Source organism: Python bivittatus, unplaced genomic scaffold (genome assembly GCF_059951505.1).
Source record: "Python bivittatus isolate LINGU-HERP-01145 unplaced genomic scaffold, Pbiv_v1 ctg000070_np1212, whole genome shotgun sequence".
NCBI classification, from domain to species: Eukaryota; Metazoa; Chordata; class Lepidosauria; order Squamata; family Pythonidae; genus Python; species Python bivittatus.
The window spans coordinates 27246912-27269278 of NW_028277034.1; the positions used below are offsets into that span (position 1 = coordinate 27246912).

Genomic DNA, 22367 nt, shown 5'->3' on the forward strand with positions numbered 1-22367 from the left:
ATTATAAGACAGTATTTTATACTAGGAAAGATGAAGGATCTTGGCAAACCCCAGTAATCTTATCTCAACATTGCAAGATATAACGTATTAAATTTATTGGAACTTGTATTATTATTATTATTATTATTATTATTATTATTATTATTATTTCCTGTTCATCTCTGCCCCTCATATAGACATAATCTCATATCCCTGTCAAGTTTTTTTAAAACATTTTTTCCCTTATTATATTTTTTGTCTCCTCTTTGCCTAGTTACATTGCTCCACATTCTCTGTGGAGAATTCTCTTTTCTTGTCTGCTCTGCACTTCCCTCCTGGTTTCTGGATGTCACTGCCAAGTAATGCCAGCTGTTACATGGTGCTTGAGGTGCCGGCTTCTCTGTTTGGGGGCATTTTCACAACTGTTTGCAGTGCTCTTTGCTGAGATATTTGGCAAGAATGATTCAACTGCCATACGGTCCCCTACTACCTATGCTCCTTTTGGAGAGGACTCAGAATATATATATATATATATAATATGTGTGTGTGTGTGTGTGTGTGTGAGAGAGAGAGAGAGAGAGAGAGAGAGAGAGAAATATTTATATATTTTTATTTTAATAAAAGTAAGAGCCATTGGGATTGTGAGAGGAGAAAGGTGATATTTATTAAAGGAAATTAGTTAAAAAGTGTTACTCAAAAGCAAAAAGAGAAACTGAAAAGGATAAGCTAGCACTAACATTTTCAAAAATACCTACTTCTCAATAAACACAATGTTCTTCCATCTTCTTACCATCTTAGACATCCCCTCGTATATTTGCTTACTTCTTCGGAAAGGTTGAACTGCCTTCAATATATTTTACGGAAAATGCTATTTTTTTATTCAGAAATCTTTTTTCTCCTACAGTTTTCATGTGATTTTTTTAGACAGTCTCAGAAATAAATAAAACAGCTGCCTGTCATAGGCAACTGTAAGATAGATAGATAGATAGATAGATAGATAGATAGATAGATAGATAGATAGATAGATAGATAGATAGATATTGCACTTTTCTTTTTTGAAGATAAAAACTTGTCTTCAATTAGTATATGGTCTTTATTCCTGTCAAATAAGTCCCTTACCAAGCTTATATTACCTGAATAAACAGATAATGGATACTCTAAATTGAAAATATAAAATAATACTTGCCAGTCCTATCACAGTGTGTTTAAAAACATATCTATTTAGGAAAAAACACTGTTCATGTCCGATATCCATTTCATCGGTTGCATATGGCTCCCAAATCACATTTTTGGGGGATCATTGAATTTCAATGAGAAAATAAAGAAATAAGGGATGCTGAACTTTAAAATGGGTCAATTTTAGCAAATTTGTAATAACTCAGGAAATGCCAGAAACTTCCGCCTATTAGTCCTTATTTAAATGTCATTGCTTGTCATTTTCATATAGTTGTTATTACTAACAGTAATTGTTTTCATTTAAAAACTTTCAATGTTATGTTAAAACAGATTTATCGATGTTAAATAAAATAATTTTGTTATCACTCTCTCTCTTTCTTTCTCCTCTCTTACCTCTCTTCCTTTATACACATACGTACCATCCACACACACACACCATTTCCTGGTTTCTTATAGAAATAACACTTTAAAGAGAGCATTTTCCTATTATACACACACACACTTATTCATCCCATCCTAATTGGGGCAAATTATATTTCAAATTGATCAATAGATATCACTTTATATCGTTTGGTTAATTAAATGCTGATTTAGAAGTAATCGCAATCTAAAGTGATAAAAATATTTTCTTGGCAAGCAACTTAATACAGTGTTATTATTCTGTCTGTATAGGCCTGCAAAGGCACTACGAAGATTTTTTAGAATATCCTGTATCTGTCATAAAATGTCTGAAATGCAACTTAAGTTATTGTTAAATGACTTGTAAAAGGAATATTTAACAAGGTTCAGGATATGATATCTTAAGCCTTCTGCTATAGTAAAAATGCAGTTTTGACAAATATGTTTCAACTGGCAAAGCATGGCTTTGTATATTATCCTTTGATTCTAAATGAAATTCATGCAAACATCAAAACAATTTGCTTTCTTGCTGACACTAATTTACATTTATAACCCACTTTAAATGTTCATTTACATCAGGCTGATACATTTTGTCTATTGTGCTATTTATATTTAAAATGTTATTTAAATATACTCCCCCTTACACAATGGAAACAAATTAAAAAATTCAACAGAGGGGTAGTATTAGAATAATAATATTCATAATTAAAATCAAAACAAGTAGCAATGACTAAAACAACATCAGAAAAGCTTTAGAAAACTAACCAATTAATATTATTCTGCAATCATATATGAAGGCTGTCCAGCACTTCAGTGTGAGAGATTCTTCCAAGAGGTGATACTGATGCCAAAAAATATATCAGTTCTTTGGGGGGAGGGGGAGAAGCATAGTTCCTTTCTGCAGGCAGTAGCTGCCTAGAATAAAAGATGCAAGCTGAAAGTCTTTGTCCAAAATCCTTAGCTGTTTGGAAAATGATTGTCCCTAAAACAATATCAGAAGGATTTTTTCAAACTATAAAGGACTTATGAGATCTGGATAGTGAAGGAGAGGCTGAGAAGCAAAAATCTGTTTGAGTGAGAAAGTTGATTGTCAGAATTTCACTTGAATGGGGCTCTTGGTTAAAAATGTAAGCTGCAAAGCAGCAATAAAATGGTGATAAATTCCCTGATCATTTGAGGGGTGATGGGGGGGGGGGGGAGAGAAGAGAACTGACTTTTTCAGTGCCCATCAGCATGTTCTTTGAAGAGAGGTCAATAATCCAAGATAGTTTTTATGACAATTTTATGACTATGTTGATAGTATTTTTTTAATTTGCGATATTTAATCCTTTTTATAATTTTGGATTATTATAATGAATTATAACATGTGGATTTTGCTTTAACCCTCTTAGAAATCTATGATTAAAGCAACATAGAAGCATAAATAAATGTGAGTCAAAGGGAGTTAAATACTGATGTCCCTTCTTCATGTTATTTAGGTTGCAATTTGTTCTGATTTCTAATTCGGTAAAAAATGTATTCTTTCTACATCCATTCTAAAAGTTTGGAAACAAGAGGAAGGAGACAATAATCCCTAATGCTTACAGAATCTTTCTAACAAAAAAAAAAAAAAAAAAGCACATTATGGCCAGGTTTGCATAGGGCCAAATAAATCCTTTCTGCAAGTTGCAGTCACAAAATTCATTTAAGTAGTCACAAAATTCATTTAAACAGCTAGTTTATTCACAACATGGAATATTGGTGTGTAGCAGGAATCTACCAGAATCAAATTTATTGTATAGTCACAGAACGTATTGGGAAAGGGGACTATTATTTATTAGAGCAAGGATGAGGAACCTATATAACTGAACTACAACTTTCGGTATTGTCATCACTGATCAAGCTGGCCAGAAAAGCAGAGAATGTCATCTGCAGGAGTATTTTGTTCATATTTAATCCATATTAATATTCCTTGCACACAAAACATTTATAACAGTCATGATGTTATCTTGTACATTGCTCAAACCTTCACTTTAACACCACACACAGACACACACACACATATACAGGATATACCTAGTCAGGCCCCATAGACAATTTAGTATACAAATTATATTAAATGTTTGAACTGCTTGCCATTTTCTTCTAAATACTTCCTTACTCATTTGACACATGATCTTTGAACATCCCTAAGTACAGGAAGATTTTTTCTGTTATTCAAAAATTCCAATGTGATAACCTCCTTTAGATGTTCTATTGGCCTATGGGGCTTGGCTTTTGAAACACCTTCTATATGGAGCTCAGAGTTTTTTTTATTTTTTATTTTTTATTTTTATTACTATCATAATTTATAAGTGTAGTGTTTGGTATACAAGTATAATAAATGTCTAGAAAAACTGAAGATAACAAGATAGAGCAAGCAAGACAGTAATGCATTGAGCAAATAGGAGAGATATAGTATAGAAGTTTTGAACCAATCAGTATGCAGTAAGAATATAGGCTTACTGTGTTTTCAATAAAAGTCTTTTGTGTGGTTGCATCAAAGAGTGAACTGCTTATACAAAATGAATGGCATTTGTTTTAATGTTTTCAAGTAGAAGCATTCTAACTCTCTCTCTCTCTCTCTCTCCATTTTCCCTGACAGAAAGAATCTGTGTTTATCACTTGTATTTTGTATTAGTAATCCAAAATAATTACTTTAAATGATATATTTAATTGCCATGGAGTGTTCATTCATGCACAGTACAGTTAAGCATGTAAAAGCAAGAATTCAGGAACTACAGTAAAGATAATAATTTTAACAAAAATGAACCAGGTGCTTCTCTGAGGAGGAGGGGGGAAACTCATGTGAATAATGGCATGGTTTCTCTTGTAGATAACCCCAGTTCTCTTATGTTACATCAAACATATATTCAAAACAAACACAGTACAGTTTTTTTAAAAAAAATATTCCCCTTTAGCTTATTAAGAGATACATAAAAATTATTCTGACAGTCAATCAATTATTCAATCAGAAAAATAAGGAGCACATTCAAAGCATAACACTCTCTCTCTCTCTCTCTCTCTCTCTCGCCTAGTGAAAGAGGCATAACAACACAACAAAATTAGATGTGTATCATCAGGCTTGGTGAAGTGTGAAAGGACCTCAGTGCAGTATTTAGTTTATTCCTACATAAACCATTATGGCAGTACATTATTCAAAGTATGTTATTGGGTAACAATCATCAATTTTCCTTGGACTTTGTTAATAAGTAGATGACATTCATTGATTTCTGTGGGATTCTTTAGTAGGTGTGTGGAAGCCATATGGCGTACTACTGCATATTCATTTATAGAAGACACTTTTGCTCACTTTGCCTCCAGTTCTAGTATAAATGCCTCTTGTGGCTTGAAGGTAGACGTGCTTATACTTTGGAAGGACCTGGCTGATTCAAAGATTTGAGGAGTGCATTTAGAAAAGAACGTTACTCATTGCAATGCTGTAAGTTAAGTGTCTCTCCAAATGGTTTTTATAAGACTGTTATATATGAATAGCAAAGCATAGTTATGGCTTATGACTGTGAATTCAGCACAACTTTACTGAAACAAAACTTAAAGTGGCATGTCGCTGCTCTTTAATGGAAGATTTGTTGGTACGATTAGCATTCACATGCCACCTGCCTAGTGCTAACAGAGTAATTTGCACCAGAAGCTTGTACTATTAACTGGCAAGCAGTTAGCAGGACAATTTATGTTTGAATAGCATGCCTTTATGTTCTCAAATAGTCTCACTTTCTCATGCCTTTTCTCCCAGTTGCCTATGACAGGCAGATGTTTTATTTATTTCTGAGACTGTCTAAACACACACACACACACACACACACACACACATGAAAACTGAAGGGAAAAAAGATTTCTGAATCAAAAATAGCCTTTGCAAATAAGTAAGCAAATATACTAGGGGATGTCTAAGATGGTAAGAATATGAAAGAATATTGTGCTTATTAAGTAGATGTTTCTGAAAATGTTAGTGCTAGCTTATCCTTTTCAGTTTCTCCTTTTGCTTTTGGGTAACACTTTTTAACTCATTTCCTTTAATAAATCTTACCTTCCTCCTCTCACAATCCCAATCACTATTATTATAACTCCTTAGTACCATTTATTGAATTTATTTTGTATATACTGTCTGAACTGTTCAACAGGGCAAAAATAGTCCTCATTAAAATTTCTGTAAAATTATTTTCTCCTTGAAAAAATATTTTAAAGCCACATTTCCTTCAGCATATTGTTTTAGAACATGTAATCAAAGAAAATATTGAAGAATTTCTACATGGAGTACTGTTTAGGATATCATGTTGCTTATCTCTGATATTGGAAACCATATTCATTCATAGTTACTTATCTAACCTTTCTCTCTTTCTTGGAAGTGTTCCTAATATAAGAACCATTCTTATTAAATAACTTTGGTTTGACTGAATTAAATGAAGATATGCAAATAGATTATATTATTTCATATCACAATTGTTATTTGTTTATTTGTACTAATATTTCTACCCCCATATTTAGGAATGTAAGAAAGTCTCTGAGCATGAAACTGAGCAAACTCAGGGAGGCAGTGAAGGACAGGAAGGCCTGGCGCAATATGGTTCATGGGGTCACGAAGAGTCGGACACGACTTAACGACTAAACAACAACAACAAACAACAAGAAAGTCTCATATACCATCTACCCATCCAGATCAGTATTATTTGTACTCAGTATTAATGATTATTCTGATTTGTTGAAAAGATTTTGTCACCCTACAACTGAAGTTTGAATCTGGACCATCTGAATTCCGTATTTGATTCGGGTCTGATTTCCTGATTTCCACTGATTTAGACAGTGTCTAAAACAATTTATACATAGCAATATGAAGAAAATAAAATTAAAATACATATCTCTCCCTCTTAAATGAACACACACATAGGGTCACCCATTCAAGCTTCTGAAATATAGACAGCTTTATCACACTGAACATGTTCACCCTAACTTATTTGCTTACCTTAAGAAAAGAACTTTTCCCACGGGATGTCACTCATATACTATTCTTTTATTTGCAGTCTATATTGGCGCATTCCAGAAAGACACTTGCTATTTCTGTGTGTTTGAATTGGCTCTCAAAATATATTCTAACTGTCACGGGTTTTTTTTACAAATAAGCTGTCATGCAAATTGTCTTCTTACAAGAGCAATAGAATTTCAAGTGCAATTCCTATAACATAGCAGCTCATCTTCACTGAACTGGAAAAAATAACAGCTGATGATTTTCATTTCACAGAAGAAGAATCACAGTTTTACTTTGTTCATAGTTCTGATATTACATTGTTCGTGTATGAAGGCTACTTACATAAAGAGTGAAGAGTGTGTCATGCTTCCCCCTGGAGCAACTGTAAACCTAGGTTTTTCACACTCTCAACACTTATTCTGGGATTGGTTTATTCAGCAGTAGACCCTCAGACACAAATCAGTATAAATGCTTTATTGCAGATAAGAATGAATGAAAGCAACTACAACTGTTCTCCTTAGTGCAATCAAAGCAATCAAAACCTTTATATAGATCTATGCTCCAAATGTTAAGTCCTGGATTTTTTCTTTCTGCCTTTCTGAGTCATCGAATCTGTGGCGGTTCTCTTCAAGGCCACAGGAACAAGTGGGATCTCTTGCCATAATGATTCTTTCAATTTTTCAAAAGCTCCAAGAAACAAAATCCATAGCTTTTTTTTTTTTTTTTTTTGGGCTAGTCTATACAAAATAACAGAAATAGTGTGCCAGTCTAGTGAGAGGGATTGAACATTTTAAAGTATTACTGTTAAACATTTCCCAGTTTAAAACTCACCCAATGCTTCCTCTGTAGCCATACATGTCCAAATATTTGTTATAAGCTTTTCAAAAACAAAAGAAAAAAACAGAGTGAAAAGCCAACAATGACAATGTAAAATGGAGATTAGAAAGGTTATATGGGGAAAGTTGATGAAGTTGTCCAGGAATATTTGAAAATATTCCTGTAAGAAGAGGCTGAAGAACTAACAATCTAGGGAATAAATGAGAATCATTATAGGAAACTGAATATGTGCCCATAAGAGTCCTTCCAACTTAATGATTCTGGGCATTCAGCCATGTTTCTTTTTTCATTTCATCTTTGTAGCATAAATAGCAAGTACTTGTAATTAGATATAAATTGATCTATGTGGCTTTTCTATTCACCTAACTACAAATCTACATATTCCAAGCATGCAGAAAAATTTCATAAATGTAATATTGTCTAGGTTATCAACAATAAACAGATATCTTATCAGAGGTTCTATTAAACAAAGGTATACTTTTATTATAGCATAAGTCTAAAAAAAAATTGGTGGGGTATAGATCATTACTTTCCATCACTATTCATGAATATTTATATTCATATCAACACTCTGTATTTCTTCTGTTATTGCTAGATATTGTTACATCAAGGTTATGTGTGTGTGTGTGAGTGTGTGTGTGCACGCCTTTGAGTCAGTGTTGATTGCTGGAGACTGCCTGCACAAGTCCCTGCCATTTTCTGGGCAAGATTTAAGAAGTGGTTTGCCATTGCCTCTTTCCTAGGACTGAGACAGAGTGACTGGCCTAAGGTCACCTAGCAGGTTTTGTGCCTAAGGTGACACTAGAACTCATGGTCTCCTAGTTTATAGCCTCATTCTTTAACCACTACACCAAACTGGCTCTCTACATCACTATTACAGTATTTTATTTAATATAGCATTCTCGCTTGGGACCTTGATTTTTAGAGAACTTTCTGTTCAATGATATATTTTCTCTCCAGTTGTATAAAGGAGTATGAAATATACTATTCTCTTGAAAGCTTCTGATGCATTTGTAATACATTTGAAAATGCTACTGATCTGATTCTTAGTTGAAGCATAACATTATCTGTCTTCTGGTCAGGTCATTATCATTCTCAAGAATGCTATGAATAATGATAAACAATACTGTATTACATTTCTATAGCTGTTCCGGCAATTGACATATTGTGGATACTGGCATTTAAGCATGTAGTATGATGGGCAAGTCTGAAAAAGCAAAGGGAATTAACTAAATGGAAATAATAGGAAGTTATTTTTCAAGTAATGTAACAAGAAAAATCTGGCATTTCTCCTGATCTCCTGCCATTGCCCTAGAAGTTAAACAATCAATCAAACATACTTCTAAGGGGCTTGAGAAACTATAGTTATTGATGGTTTCCACACCTTCCAATATATGTTTATTGCCCCCACCAATTTTTGTCTATTGAAATAAATACCTCAGTAATTTATAGAGTATGGGGAAACCCCAAATACTAAAATATTTATTGGAAATATATTTTCCTTTACTAGTTTAATTATTTTAAATGAAAAAAAAAGATATATCTTATCATTTCAACTACTGAACTATACCTTTAAAGCCCCCCGCTCCAATTATATATAGGCCAGTGAGTTGCCCATTTGCCCATCTTTTAAAAAGGTATTACTGTCATGGGCAACTTGTGGCATTTCAGCCTAAATTCATGTGATCCTCAATGTAATTTTGATAATCTCAGATGGAGAAAGAGACAGGGAGACATGATAATAATAATTTATTAAACTTGGATGCAGCCAACTCTCATCACTCCAGGCAGCTCACAACAATCAAACAAAGAACTTACAAAAAATGAGTAAAGCATAAAAATGAAGATAAAAGATGGCAAGCACAACGAAGGGAGTGAGGGTGTCTTACTTTCCCTTCCCAAAGGCCTGGGTGAAGAGCCCGGTCTTCATGGCTCTTTTCAACAACATCAGAGTGCAAGCCATCTGGATCTCAGGAAGAATCTTGTTCCAGAGGGCAGGCACTGCTACTGCTTCCAGGATCCTGAGAGATGACCTTGTTTGATCAAAGAAACCTGAAGCTCGCCAATCCTGCAGAATTGAATCAGCTGGGCAGATGTTACAGGTGGACCCTCAAGTAACCAGGGCCTATGATAGAAAGAAAAGGCTGGGTATGAGAAATAGGAAAAATGAAACCATGCATTATGGAAGGAATGACTGATTTCTAGTTTCAGTCCTGTCTACTAAGTGATAATCTCTAACAGATAATCTCTAACAGATAATCCTTTAGAAATGTAGGTTAGACAGATTTAACAGTAATAATAATAATAAAAAACCTCTAGCCTAGACACAGAGCCTCAATAGCATTAAAAGACAGATGACCACCCAAGCTAATATGTCAGGATAGCAAAGTGCATAAACCCTTCGCCACGGCATCAATACTCTCCTGTGCATATATTTTCACTTCAGTTTTATTGCTATGAATGGTGTCATTAAACTAGACAAAATCCCTTCAGATCAATTCAGAAATGTGCACTGCTTTTAGAAAACAGTTGGAAAAAAGCACATGTCATTTTACCTCACAAGAGCTCTAAGCTGACTTAATATTTGTTTTGGACTTTTTCTTAGCTTTATGTGTCAATGATTGCTGTTTGGGATTTGAACAAGGAAAAATATGTTTTCATTCCTATTGGAGAGAAAATTATAGACCTACTTTTTTTTCCCCCATGCAATATGGGGAGAATTTTTGGTAAGTACTATTAGGCCCCTGTCCCACCTTATAAGTCTCCCCTTAAAAAACACACAGCCCACTTCTACAAATAATAAAAGAATAGTAGAATTGCACACAATTTAAACCTCTGTGTTTTTTAACAAAGCTTTCAAAACAGGCTGGGGACAGTAGTGGAGGACCACAGAGAGCAACAGGACCATCCAGCAATTCCAAAAGTTGCTGGTGATGTTTAGTTATAGCCATACAGGAGATGAGATCCCATATTTCTTTAGTTTTTTATTTCATTAGCTCTGTTCAATGAACCACTGTGATAAAAGAGGAACATTGTGCACATCCTGCAATGAATTTTCCCCCTTTCTTATCTTCTTGGATCTTTTCCAAGATATACTCAGTCAAATAATTTCAACCATTTCACTCCACTTTGTAAATTAGATACATGCTATAACTTTTTTTCAATTTAAAATCAGACAATAGTGAAAAAAGTCATTACAGATACAATTTGCCAGGTTATTTGGAACTGAATAGCCTAGCAGCTAAATCCACCTGCAACCATCATTAAATCTGTAGTGTGGGGTGGGCTGGGGAAACCATGAGTTTATTTTCAAAATCTTTTTTTTTAATCAATATGCAATGACTATATTTTTTAAATGGACTATTTCATCAGGCTTTAAAATCTTGAGCTTTTGAAAACAATTTCTTAAATCTTCTATATAAGCACAGCCCTGCAAGACATTTGTTGAGGGTTCTGGTGACATTTAGTTTACTTAAGGCGCACAGTGAGAACAGAATCACAGGTAGAATTAATTATGGATTGATCTCTTAACAAATTATTTTTATGAAGAACAGTCTACTAACTCTTAATTGTACTACATGTATAGATGCCTTATAATATTACTGTAATGTCATCCAAACAATACAGTAATATTGAGTACGTTCTTTGATAGAGATACTGAACACATATATGCATTCATGCATAAATTCCAGGCTGGTAAGTACAACTTACCACTAAAGATGTTAAGTGGATCTGACAAACACAATGGTATTTTCCCCTTGCAATGGATGGTTACTAGATAGTGAGATAATAAGGCCATTATCTGTAATTCAGTTCTACTGGGAAGTTTTAGATAGGCCTTTATAGGAAATAAACTTTTCATGGGTGATGTGGTGGTGGAATGTAGTATAATTAGCAAGGCAGACATGCAATTTAAATGGAGATTCGTTGAGAATGTAAGTACCCCAAAAACTATTACTGAGCAAAATATTCCTTTAACAACTATAAAATCTACTTTTCAAGACAAATATCTGGCATTTCAAGGTTAGGGCATTTCAGGACAGAACAGTATTAAACTTTCCCAGTGGGAAGAATTAGGGCTTTCCTATACCTTAAGCTTGACTCCTATGTGTAAAATAGCTGGAAATGAATCAGCTTCAGAAATCCCTTTCTAGATTAAAATCCTTCATTCATTTTGCCTGTGGTGATGGCACAGTGTTCTGTCCAGACAATACTTATGCACTCCCTGATTGGCAGATTCCACTGGTTCTTTACCCTTCTCACCCATGTCAAGAAAACAAGCATCAACCAAAGCTAGCATCAATCAAGTTCCTTTCCATGGGCCAATCTTTGAAGTCATATAGTTTTCCTGAATGGACCTTTTGTATGATTCCCTTTCCACTTGACTCCCTCTTTTACTTAACACCTTCTTATCTCATGTGTCCTTAGATAATGTAGGACTGAGCTGATCCGCTTCTCCACATGTTTGATAGACATAATAGTTTAATAATTGATTGCAGTGGAATAAACTGAGCCTGTATATATTAAAAACAAAAACAAAAAACTTTTGCTTGTATGAGCAAAAAGGGAGCCATGATGACCCCAGGATGAACTAAGAGTATGAAGAAAGCAGGAGCAAGACACTAATTTCCTCAGTCAGCTATGAAGTAAGTTCAACCTACTAGAGATCATGCACATGTTTATTTACAACATTTAAACCCACTTTTCATAATCAGAAACAAATCTCAAAGGAGATTAAAAGTATAGTTAAAGTGAAAAATTTAAGTTCTGTTTGTGCCCATATATTTATGGAAGGACCCATGCTTTATTGAAGGCTTATGTGAATTAAAACAACCATTTTTAATTTAATTTATGTATATCTTTCACCTTTACCCTGCACCTCACTGTTACACTTCTTTTACCAGCCCTTTCCACCAGATTGAGGGGGTACACAGGTAATGTGGATAAAAGGGCTGGACTGAGAATGACTAGATATTTGGATATATCCAGAAAGACACTGGGTAACCTATATGAGAACATGGTTGCTTATACAGGTCACAGATTCAAGAGCCCAATCTGGAGCTATAATATATTACACAGACTGGTGCTATTTATGTTTATTCAGAACTAACCCATCTGTACAATATTTGGGGGAACTGAGGGAATATTGAAAGCATGTAAATACAATGACTGATTATCTCCAGGTTTAGATCAACACTTCTGAATCTGTACCCTTCTGAAGTCCAGTATGTAGAAATCCATTTCAAGATACGGGAGTGAGACCCTCCCTATTATTTTCATCTCTGCAGTTTAGGCACTCCTCATTGATCCCAGCTGTATTTATTTCTGAATGTAAATCTGAAGCACTATTTGAGACAATAGTATTAGTCTCAGTGTAACTTACTTGCAAGTAAACATTCATGGGAACTGTATGGCAAATATCCTAAATGTGTGCAATGGTACATTACTTTTAAAAGAGGCAATCAGGAGAAAAGAGAATTATTTTTTTCATCACCATTTAATGAGAAATTAGTTTGTCCTTTGTCCCACCTTGGCATGCTAAGTTTATGCTAAGGATCGGCACCATTGGCTGGACCTTTATATTGCTATGCATGCTCAGCCACCTTTGTACATTTATATGATGTCTGAATATACATACAGAAGGAGTGAGGCTTGTGTATGACACTGTTTTCATCACTCTGGCTCATCTATGGTATGTTTATTCTTCATATTAGGGTAAAAAAGCAATTTCTTATTTTGCAAGTAGCCTTTCAGAAAGACTTGGAATGGATGAGCATTGACTCTGACATGATTCATAGAATGCCACACCAGCACATTTTTTTTATTTAATAAAAGAAAAATAAATTTGTCAAATTTTCCAATAAAGGAAAGACACCTATTCATTCAGACTCAATCAATAGTGATACCCATGATTAGGATAGCAGGTGGTAGTTTAAAAACTAATTGAGAATCAATCAAGGTACTGTAACTGTCTTTTCAAAGAAATATTCATCCATTTTTGATCTTTCACCATGAGATCAATATGTTGACTGTCACATGCAGGAACTAAATGTCTTAGTATTATTTCAGGATCAAAATATATAATAAGACTTTGACCCTTAAATGCAATTTCCTACAAGTATCTGAAAGTACATAACAATCCCTCCCTCCCTCTCCCTCTCCCTCTCCCTCTCCCTCTCCCTCTCCCTCTCCCTCTCCCTCTCCCTCTCCCTCTCCCTCTCCCTCTCATCTCATTTCCCTCCATTCTCTTTGACTCTTACATGAAATCCTGCAATTCTGTCCATGTCTTATTTGCTTCATCTGATCATTTATATATTTGGTTTTTAAAATACTTTGTAATGGTTTTATTTTGACATATGCCTTATTCTAGAAGCTACGGAACATCCAATTCTGCTTACTTCCCTTATAAAACTTCATGATATTATCCTATGTTATACAAAAAGTGAGCAAACAGTGAAATATGATAAAGAAATGCTTAAGAGAAATATACAAAATTTAAGATAAATAAAACTGAGAAAAGAAGGTTAGGAATCCAGTTTGCTATTATGGTTTTAATGTGGACATATTTTTGGATAACTGGTTTTGCAATTACCTGTTACATATATATATTTCAAAAGACAATGGTAGGGAATGTTGGCATTTGTTCTATAGTGTACAATTTAAGTTTTGTATTAATGTGAAACTGATGGAAAAGAATATTGAAGGATTTGGAGTAGCATATCATAATATAATATGAGGATAATATAATTCTAATTCTTTCTCTTAAAAAAATATTAAGTTACAGAAATGCTGAACAAATGTAATCTTTTTTTAAAATAGGAAAAAAAAAAAGAGTCCAAGATCCATATCTGACTATGATCAGTTTTAATTTCTCTTAAAATCAAGAACCTCAACATTATATAATAATTTTCTCCAAAATTCATACTATTTCCATTTTCTCAACTAATATTTCTCTACTGATTTGTATCAGACTGAAGACAGTTGGTCCTTTTTGACTTCCTCCTGCCTTTGAGGGAGAAAGTTCTTAGTAATACTTATCAAGAATTTTCTGAAAGGACCATGATTGGCAAAGCTTGTCACCAAACAGATGTCAAGGTCATTAAACTACAATTTCATGGCTCTGAAAGTCTACAGTTTTATTTCTGAAGGCATAATTTATATTTCTTCCAAGGCGTGATAGTAGACATTAACAACAGCAATGCTCTTGTCCTTATTTTAGCACATATGTTTTCTACAGTATTGCCAAGTTTATTCAGTTGGATTTCTGAGGAGGTGTTGACACCTTTAACAACTCTTGCAAATTCTTCTCCTTTTTCAAAACTTCTGTTTCTTTTGAACAAATTACTTTCTTCAGTTGCTATTCCACTCATGTGAGTCATCTCACGAGGTTTACATAATTACTTATTAAATCATATTTGTGTTGTTATGTTAAGTGTTAAGGCTCATCTTGTTTATTCCCATAGTCTTAGCGCTAAAGTAGAGATAACAAAAGGCATGGACTTTCTAAACCAATGCTGTTTTTCACTCAGCAGTTGAAACACAGTTCCTTCTACAGTGTACAATCTTTAATTGAGTCCTTACTCTGGGTTTTTTGTCTTCATTTTCTACAGTGCTCAGTTTCGAGCCCTCCAAAATAAAATTCACATACCTTCAGTTGAAAACATCATTATTAGCTCTTAGAGATGTAATTCATCCCATTCTAAGAGCACAGTTCAAATAACTCACATCATTATCTAGAAACAGAAGCTTTCCTGTCTACACTGTGTATGTAGTCAGCCATCCAATTGTAACATATTTGTTTTATCCTTCCAATCCTCCTCCATGGAAAGGAAGAATGGATGAGAATACAATCTGACCCCCTGTTTCCTCAACTTCCTTTGTAACAACAAATGTCACCTTCTCAAAATCCATTAAGATGATACAGATGTAACATAAAAATAATGACTTATAACATGGCAGCCATCCATTATACACAACATATTTAATCTGATTGAACAAAATGAAAATATTATAAAAATAATGCGTTCTAGGGCCAGAAACACAGTCACCTAATAAATAGGGGTATGTAAATCTCTCTCTCTCTCCCTCTATCCCTCTCTTTTACAGTATCTATAAATAAGGCACTGTTCTGTTCCCCCTCCCCTTCATGTTTTAAAAGTTTATTTTTTAAAGGTCCATTAAGAAAAAATCTACACCAATATATTGTCTGCTACTTTCACCTACTTTTCACATATTTTATGAGCTACTTACCTTAAAATGCATCTTTAAAGATATGCAATTTCTCATCATATCTTTTTAAAAATTGATTATTCTTCCTCCTCCTCGTCCTTCCCCCTCCCCTCCTCCTCCTTTTAGGTTTGGCTACTTCTATCCTCAAGGACAATTGTAGCCTCTGAATCTCCTGTTCACCCAGCATGATACATCTAAAGATAAGAGTTGAAGGGAGAGATTTCATTAGGCACTTCAATAGAGATGAGCCAAACTTGCTTCATGGAGTCCTTGGTGCTCTCTGAGCTTGGTAGTTTGCTTGCAGATGTTTCATTACCTGACTAGGTAACATCATCAGTGCTAGTCAGTGTGAGGTTTGCTCCCTGTTTATAAGGACACTAGAAAAAGGAAACAGACTGCCTATATAACATCTTTCAATAAAAAGGATACCCACACAACTTTATCAAAAAGTGTCTAACCAATCTTCCTGATACAGCACAACCAATACAAGTATGGAAAGCCATACATACTCTGCCATACATCAAAAACATCTCAGAAACAAACAGACTATTACAACCACACAGAATCACCATAGCACACAAACCAACTACATCTTAAGTGAACAGAAGATCCAATAGCCCAAGAAGAAAAAAACAGGAGACATCTACAACATACAGTGTAAGGACTATAACAGTCACTGTGTAGGGCAGACAAGCAGAAGACTAGCAGGGCGCATCCATGAACACCAACTATCAGTCAGAAAACATGATGGAAACTCCTTAATCTCACAACACAGATTCAACCATTGTTTCTACTGGGAAACTCTGAGCATCCTAGGCCAAGCTAAATCCAAAAACATTAGGGAATTCCTAGAAACTTGGCATTCAGACAAGCCATCCATCAATAGACACATAGAGATAAATCATATCTACCAGAACAAGATCTACCATCAATAAGTATGCCCTGCCAGTCATCAGATACCCTGCCGGTATAGTGAGCTGGCCAAAGGACGATATGGAGGCTGCTGATGTGAAGACCCGGAAGCTCCTCACAATGCATGGAGTCCAATACTCAGAGATTGTACACCAGCCACAAAGAGGGCAGGCAGAGTCTGATGAGTGTCAAAGCTACTGTCCTGGATGAAAGCCAGAGCATCCAGGAGTACATCACTAAAGTGGCACCCAAAGATGAGCTGCTGAGAGAATGCCTCAGGCAGCAGCAGACACAGGAGGAAGTTCAAGTGGAGGAAGTACCATGGCAAGACAATAGCCTGCATGGGATGTCCCACTGCCAGATAGCTGAGGTGGCTGAACTTGGGAAATCCTACCAGTGGCTGGAAAGGGCTGGACTAAAAGATAGCACTAAGGCACTGATCATAGCAGCAGAAGAACAGGCACTAAGCACCACTTCCATAGAAGCAGGGGTCTACTACACTAGACAGGACCCAAGGTGCACGTGTGCAGAGAGACCTCAGAGACAGTCCAACACATAGTGGCAGGGTGTAAGATGCAGGTAGGAACAGCATATATTGAACAGCACAACCAAGTAGCTGGCATTGTATACAGGAACATCTGCACAGTGTATGGGCTAGATCCTCCCAAGTCCAGATGGGAGATTCCACAGAAAGTCATGGAGAGTAACAGGGCCAAGATCCTGTGGGACTTCCAGATCCAGACACACAGGCAGTACTGGTCAATCCACCAAACATTGTGGTAGTAGACAAGGACCAGAAGACAGCAGTGGTGATAGATGTAGCAGTGCTAAGTGACACCAACTTCAGGAAGAAGGACTATGAGAAGCTGGAGAAGTACCAGGGCCTGAAGGAAGAAGTAGAGCATATATGGAAAGAAGAGGCTAAAGTGGTCCCAGTGGTGGTAGGAGTACTCGGGGCTGAAACTCCTAAACTGGGAGAGTGTCTCCAACAGATCCCAGGAACAACATCCAAGCTCTCTGTCCAGAACAGTGCAGTGCTAGGAACAGCTAAGATACTGCGCAGAACCCTCAAATTCCCAGGCCTCTGGTAGAGGACCCGAAATTGAGGAAGACACATATCATCCATAGGAGTGACCGGGGAATTTTTTTATACCTGCAAATATATTTGCCAAATATATTATTCAATGCCATGTTACAGAAATTTTTCCTTGAAAACCACCAATTATCGATAAGTAATGTAGTCTGTGTTTACTTGTATTATATTTTGTTCTGGGGGGAAAAAAAAAGTATGCACAGAAACAGACACACGGGGTGTACTAAAAGTAAGACCCCATAGGCAAATCACAATTTTTTTTCCCCCGGAGAAAATGTTACTGTACTCAGGAATGTTTAAAGGTCACACATCAAATTAATAAGGATGTGTTTAGAACAGAGTGGCAACCAATTTTAACATTTAATGGAATTTATACAGTAGAATAATTTGTCTATGGAGCCTGACTTTTGGTATGTATATGTACATGTATATACACACACATGTAGACATACATAGTCACACCCCTACAGACACAGACACATCCACCCAGGAAGAAGACCACACTGTCCTCACCATGAAAAATACAATTTCTTTACCTAATTAGGGTCATGTGGGAATTATGTTAATTAAAACAATACAAAGTAACTGTCAACATAGTTGGAATGCATATTTTTCTTTGTCACTGAAGGTAGATTTGAACTTGCACTTACCCCGTCATCAGAACTGGCAACCATTCCAGGAGGGCAAAAATGAATGACATTGTCCACTACTGTTCCTTCACTTACTTTCAGAGCAATTTTCATGAGCATTTTTCTGCTCATCTCGAAAGTGCACTTTTCCTTTCTATGTTGGCTTGAGTGCTTCTCTCAGGTTGGGTTACAATACTTCAATCTGCTGCAAGCTAATATCAGCAGTTAATTGCCTGCTTTGCAGAAAAAGAAGAACTCTTTCAGTTGAGCCTACTCTTTGCAACAACTAAGAGATTCAATATCTCCTCTTACCAGCCATGATGGTAAGCAGTGCTGAAATAAGATAGTAGCTATGATCTTCTCTATCTTAGTATAGAGAAGGTTGCCAACTTAAACTCACGCAGAATATTTTTATTTTTAATTATTATGTTTCTGGGGTGCTTAGTTCCCCACTCCACTCTACTCCACTTCCCTCTCTTTTTAAATAAGTCCAGAGTTTTACTGTTTTACATTTTCCCAGTCAACGGAGGTGGAATAGTTTTACCCTCTGCCCCAGGACAGCCCATAGGTTAGGTCAGAACTAGGAACTCTATCAATGCTGAGTAACACCTTAACCATTACGCAATTTCCTTAGTGCTGATAAAGGGAGGTACATTAACATGCATACTGGAAATAATTTTTAAAAGTTGTTAGTTGTGCCTGCATGTATATGAATTTTGATGCTTTAACTTTGTAAATATAAATTTAATGAGTCTCTCTCTGTCTCTTTGTAAAAGTATGTGCATCCAGAAAGACTCACCCTCCCATAGGAAGAAGAGCAATTGCCTTCTGGACAGAAGAGTGAAAAAGCACAGCAGGGGAATTGTTCAGTAGGATAATGTAGTGGCCTGAAGTTCACAGTGATAACCTGGCAAGCTGTTACCAAGTTGTGTCAGTCCTGACATTTTTTTTTTTTCCTTAAGCTGGTTTAAACATAAACTGCCATGAGCACTGGACAGGACCATATTAAACAGTAAATGAAGATGCACTGTATGATGTTTATGAGGAATGAAAGCATGTTAGAAACAGCTTGAGAAGAAAGAAAGTTGGTTGGCCACAATGGTCTTTGCTCAACTCCCCTTCAAACACATTATAACCCTTGAGCTGTCTGTTCAGCAGAACTGAACCAGAAGTCTATAACAAAAACAAAACAAAACAAAACAAAATTAACAGGAGTATAGTGTGGATAAATTTTCATCTTTGATCTGATTCTCCATATTTTATGGAAAGAAGTATTTAAGCCCAGTGGGAATTTTATTACAATAAATCCACAGACATAAATGACTATCAAATTAATGAAAGTTATCCTAGAAGGGAAAAGAAAGAACAAGGGAATGGTCGTTGCCTATCTATGCCTGGCTGGGAGACAGACAGAAGTAAAGTGAAGTATAGAAAGATGGAGAAACATTCCAAATACAGTATACTCATTTAAAATATAGTTGATAAAAAATGTATTTGTTTGCTGAGGGTTTTGTTGTTGTTCAGTCGTTAAGTCATGTCCGACTCTTCGTGAAGCATATCGTGCCAGGCCTTCCTGTCCTTCACTGCCTCCCTGAGTTTGCTCAGTTTCATGCTCATTGCTTCAGTGATGCTATCTAACCATCTCATCCTCTGCCGTCCTCTTCTCCTTTTGCCTTCAATCTTTCCCAGCATCAGGGTCTTGTCCAAAGAGATCTCTCTTCGCATTAGGAGACCAAAGTATCTGAGCTTGATCTTCATTATCGATCCTTCCAATGAGCAATCAGGGTTGATTTCCTTTAAGAAATTGCTGAGGGTTTAGTCAATAACATATCCAACCTAGAGTTTGACATAAGCTTTGATGGCCTGTCAGCAGAAAGTTATAATTGCAAGCATAATCAGAATGAGATAAAAAATTATTACTTGTGATGGCTTTGAAAAATGAAAATAATTTTCTAAATCTTTTAATGCCAAGATTTATCACAGATCATCTCTGTGGAAAGAAATATTTTGATAGCACAATATCCAAACCATTCATTTGGCATTAAATTTTGTTTATATTGTTATTTTAAATTTTAACACATAATTTTTATTGGTTTGATTCATACATAGGGTTAAACTATAATGTGACTTATTTTGTTTTCGTTTCATGTAGGAGGTGAGCCTCTTTAAGCATTTAGCTCTACAGGCAAGAAGGAAGGATATACTTATAAATGCACTGTCACCTCTTGCCTTCTATACATAAAGGAAGATTATCTGCAAGGAAATGTCATTTCAGATTCATTAATGATCTCTGTGCAATTTAGAATACTACTTTTCTGGAATTCTGAATTGCATGGAGAGCCTTCATGGTTTAATGTTATGCCAAAATCTGTCTTGCAGTTTACAAATAAAAATTACTTCCCTGAAATGCAGCCTTTAGTTGTCTGCCTTTTTTTTTTTTAACTCGTTTTCAGAGAGGTTTAAAATTTAGAAATTACCTGAATGTTTTGTAATTTATTTCATGTTGTGAGATGACAAATGGATTTGTTTCTTTTTAAACATATATGTACATCAAACTGAAGCTTGCCTGGTTGCCTTTGCTTCCTTAAGGACAATAACAACACTCAATTATATGTTTCCTTAGGATTTAATGGATGCATTGGGGACAGTGAGGCTGCAGACCCTCCAAGAAATGATGGTACAATGAAAGAACATCCTACTCATCCTCTTTGTAATTCAGATAAGTACATAAATCGAAGGGAGGGAGGGAGGGAGGGAGGGAAGGAAGGAAGGAAGGAAGGAAGGAAGGAAGGAAGGAAGGAAGGAAGGAAGGAAGGAAGGAAGGAAATCAAATGAGAATTTTCACAGGAAAAAAAACATAATTGTGTCTAGAATGGTCACATGATGATTATGTGACCATTGATCACATAAATGATCAAACAATGATTATTTTAAAAATCATAACTTTGAGATATAGCAATCCCATATAAGGAAGATAGAAAGAAAAATAACAATTTCTAGAATCAAGGATACTTCAATCAATGTGTCTAACATAAGAACAAAGCAAGTGTAATGTTTTAATTTTAATCATAATTTCATAGTTTGTAGAGAAGCTAGACCATTAAACAGAGATGAGCTTGAACTATTTAATAAAAACAAATGCATATATTTCAAGGTACTTTTCTTCTTGACCCTCACCCATCTTTTTTTTTTTGTTTTGACAGTACTAATATATATAATTTGGGGATAGAATATAATGAACTTTATAATAATAGTAGCTTATTCAGTGGGAAAACATGCACTGCACATTTCAGACTGATGGTGAGTTATCTACCTCCCCATCCCCCCAAAAAGAAGGGGATTGCATAAGAAATGAGGGCACAACTGATAATTGGGGAATAAAATAGAAGCAAGAGGAATTAAGTCACTGCTCTTTAAAACAAAAACAAAAACAAAAACTCTGCTATTAGGCTAGACTCAGCCAGTTAATCATCTTTTAAAAAGCTGTCAAATAACCGGCCAGAAATAGAGATGAGTGACAATGATGCAGACTGAATCACAAAGCTAAGGTTGTTTCTCAGTCTCTAAGATCTCTCAACTGCTCCCCTTCCTCACCTAGATATTATGATTGGGCTAGGCATAATTACTATTCCTCCTTTCTCTCTTCTCCACCTTTGACAAAATTTTACAAAAACAGTGGGAATTTCTTTAGGGAGAGGGTTTGGTTTTTGTTTTTCCCATTCTGTTCCAAAAGAATATGTTAAAATAAAAGTAAAGGCATAGGATTGGAATGAATGGGATCAAAACCATCTGCTCCAGAGAAACTGAGACTCCACCCTGAATCATATTTCAAGCAAAAGCCAATGCAAGCTTTTACTAAATGTTTTTGAGATATAAATTGATATAAAACACAACTGGATGGACTTCTAAGTAAAATATGTGAATGTAGACTGATGAGAATGTGGACTGATGAGAATGTGTGTGTGTGTGTGTATATATATACACATACACATACATGTGTATATATATTCTCATCAGTGCACATTCCACATATATAATTCCTAGTTTTGATATGCCTTACTGTTTCTTTTTAGATTCTAAATTTTATCAAACAAAAACTTTATCTTTAGAC

General features: G+C 35.4%; 1 long non-coding RNA gene across 5 annotated transcripts in view; it reads left to right on the top strand.

Annotated features, from left to right (window-relative positions):
- Positions 1-20990, top strand: part of LOC148216862 (uncharacterized) — a 137239-nt gene extending 116249 nt beyond the window's left edge. For 3 of the 5 annotated variants that reach the window (XR_015794568.1, XR_015794550.1, XR_015794549.1), the window contains exon 4: positions 6079-7743. This is a non-coding gene — a long non-coding RNA (uncharacterized LOC148216862). Of the gene's footprint in view, positions 1-6078; positions 7744-20879 lie in introns of those variants that run through there. The other 2 variants (XR_015794570.1, XR_015794552.1) reach the window with 2 other exon arrangements.
- Positions 20991-22367: the final 1377 nt, after the last annotated feature.